At 41.0% G+C, this 3,513-nt stretch overlaps 1 pseudogene; it reads right to left on the reverse strand.

Annotated features, from left to right (window-relative positions):
* LOC102859220 overlaps positions 1 to 1,172 on the reverse strand; it is a 19,956-nt pseudogene extending 18,784 nt beyond the window's left edge.
* Positions 1,173 to 3,513: the final 2,341 nt, after the last annotated feature.

Here is a 3,513-nt window from a genome sequence, read left to right on the forward strand (position 1 = left end):
CTAAGGACCGGTCTCTCCTCACTACATGTCCAAAGTAAGTTAGACGGAGCCTATAAGGGATATACCTTTAACTTGCTGCTCTGTCTAATACTTCTCTAAATCTGAACATTCACATTGAGACAGACTAGGAAGAAGGATTGGCCATCCACTTCTGAAATAGCAGGCCTCTGAAAACCTATGTACCTATGAACCTATTGAAGGCTATAGTCTTTAAAATTCTGTAACAAGTGCTTCAAGTTGTCCTCAACCTCAGCAAATAAGGTTATGTCATCTGTATAACACAAATTGTTGATAAGTTTTCCCCCTATCCTGATGTCTCTCACTCTTCTTCATAGACTGGTGACTAGGCCATGAGAACTCATCTTTTATCTCATCAGAGAAAGAAGAAAACAAAAAGGGGAGGGAACGACCCTTAGTCCCTGGAGTTTGATAGGTCAGCATAAAGACTTGTTTTCTTTGAAGACTACTAAGTGTTGTGGTACTGACTGGCTTTAGGATCTCAAATCCTGGGGCAGATGAATGTGGTGGGGGAAACATAAAACAAAGGGCAAACTTTGGTCTCAGCTTGGACATCAATTTTTTTATTCAGGCAAATCTTTTCCCCAAATTATATTTCCTGTCTCTTCATTTGCAAATGAGATATTGTTGCAGTAAATGATTGAGGTTTCTTGGTGACACTATCTATACTTTTTTTACATACCTTTCCAGGATAGCTCTGGTGGCCTAGTGGGTAAGGAGTTGTGTTGCCAACCCCAAAGCAAGACAGTTCGAACCCGTCAGCTGTCCCAAGGGAGAAACATGGGTACTCTCTTCCCATGTAATTTACAGCTTCTTAAAACCCACTGGAAGGCCGGCTATGAGTCGGTTCTGACTCAACAGCACATAGCAACTCCAGGATCAGAGCAGGAAAAGACACAAGACAATGAAACCAAAGCAATAAAATCTAGTGAGTCATTTCTGCTGCTTATTCAAATTGAGAATTCCAAGAATCAGGGGAGATCGTAGAAAAGGAGAGGGACTCACAGCATGTAAAGGAAGAGGCCACACTCTCCTGTGTGGCTTCTTAGATTTTTATTCATCCATATATAAGGAAGGAGACCATTATGTCGGCCAGCAAGACAGCAGTCACTGTTTTGCATAACTTACTCATGGAAGTGACGGCCATCCGCCATCATTTAATTAATGACTAAAAGTCTAAGTAACAGACCCTCCACACTCAACAGAAGATTGCATCAAGGTTGAAGTTGTCAGAAACTTCATTTTACTTAGATCCACAATCAGCATTCATGGTAGCAGCAGTCAAGAAATCAAGACATGTTGCATGGGGGAAATATGCCCTCAAGGTCCTCTTTAACATTTCAAAACTAAGGCGATCCAAGCCATGGTACTTTTAATTGCTTCCTATGCATCTGAAAGTTGGGCAATGAATAGGGAATTCCAAAGAAGAAGCGATGCCTTTGAATTGTGGTCTTAAAAGAATAAAGAAATCTGACTTGGAGGAAGTACAAGATGGTGTTCCTTGGAGGCAAAGATAAGAACATGTTGAAACATGCTGAAACAATGGGTTTGAACATAGTGAAGATGGCTTAGGATAAGGTCAGGTTTCAGTCTGTTGTTCATAGGGTCACTATGAGTGGTAGTTGACCAGATAGCACCTAACAACCACCAAGGTGTTAACAGATGGAGACCATGGTGGAACTGTTAGAAGCTGACTGATACACATATCACATGTAGCTGTCAAGGTCAGAGTGTAGTTGACTGCATTTCATAGCAAACCAATAAATACATGTCATTGATTCCCGGGGCCTTATTTTTTGCCAGTGTCTTCAATACAGCTTGAACATCTTCCTTCATTACCGTTGGTTCTTGCTTATATTTCCTGAAATTTTTCTGCATCAGCCAATTCTTTTTAGTGCCGTGACTGTGTATTCCTTCTTTCTTCTTCTGATGCTTCCTGAATCATTCAAGATTTTGCCCATAGCATCTCTAAGCATCGCAACGCAAATCTTGAAATTGTTTTTCAGTTCTTTCAACTGTAAAAATGCCTACCAAGTTCTTCTCATTTTATTCTCCATCTCTAGCTCTTACACATAGCTTCTGAAAAACTACTATATACTCAGAGTAAAAGCAAATAACATCCTAGTGTAATTATAAAAATAGTTTTGACCACAAAGACATTTGAAAATATCTCAGGGACTCCAAGAATCATACTTTGAGACTATCTGCTCTACAGGGATGCTTACGAAAGTGTCTGAAAAACAGTCAAAGGCTGGGTACCTCCACTTTGAATGTGAGAAGGATCTACCATGACATTGAGCAGGTTGTAAGGGATGCTTAATATGAGCTGCACACTGTCTGCCAAATTTAGATCTGGAAATGATGCAATTCCACAACATGACAGAAGAGACTCACTTTTTTCCCACTCTAGTAAGTTTCCTGATCTCAGTAATACACGAAAGTATATGTTGTTGTTGTTGTTGTTATGTGCCATCGAGTCACTTGCAACTCATAGTGACCCATGTACAACAGCCCTAAACTCTGCTCTGTCCTGTGCCAATCTCACTGCCTCTGACACACCCATCCCGATTATCCCAGTCACTGAATCAATCCACCTCATAGAGGGCCTACCCCTCCTGCACTGTCCCTCCACCCTCCCAAGCATGATGTCCCTCTCCAAGGACTGATCCCTCCTTACAACATGTCCAAAGTATGTTAGACGGAGCCTCAGAATCCTTGCCTCCAAGGAGCCACCTGGTTTAACCCTTTCCGGAATGAATCTGTTTGTTTTCCTAGCAGTCCATGGTATTCTCAATACTCTTCTCCAGCACCACAGCTCAAAGGCATCAATTCTCCTTCTGTCCTCCTTAGTCATTGTCCAACTCTTGATGCATAACAAGTGATAGCAAAGACCATGGCCTGTATCAGACCTATTAAAAAAAATCAAACAATATTTTACTAGGTTGCCCATCTCTTTCATTTCTAAGGAAAATAAATTGGCTACTGTAAGATGTTTCTGTGTGCCAAGCATTCCTATTCACCATTCACTTCTGGTCCCTTTCCCAGTCACTGCATTCACCTTGACTTGAGGGATTCAGTGCTGTCACTTGGTTTCTGCTACTCTGAGTGTGTATTATCCTCAGGGAAATTGGGGAACCCAACAAAAAATACAAGTTGGAAGCTTTAAAATATAGGTTATACTCTCACAGTTTCAAATGTTAGAAATCCAAATCAAGGCATCGGCTCTGGGAATCTTTCCTCGTTGGTAGCCCCAGGCATTGACATTCCTTGGTTTACGGAGGGATCCTTACGTGGTTTATACCCCATGTGTCTCCATATCTGTTTTCCTTTTATAACCCACTCAAAAGGAATTAGATTAGGTCATACCCTATTCATTAAGACTTCATTATCACTTTGTCTATTATAGTATGAAGGTTAGGAACCACAAGATGTAGAGGCTCAACTATGTCATTTATTGTTCTTAAGTCCTGGACCAAATTCCATCTAGTACTGGGT

The sequence above is a fragment of the Elephantulus edwardii genome, unplaced genomic scaffold, assembly GCF_000299155.1.
Source record: "Elephantulus edwardii isolate Elephantulus edwardi_28Jun2011 unplaced genomic scaffold, EleEdw1.0 scaffold00017, whole genome shotgun sequence".
NCBI classification, from domain to species: Eukaryota; Metazoa; Chordata; class Mammalia; order Macroscelidea; family Macroscelididae; genus Elephantulus; species Elephantulus edwardii.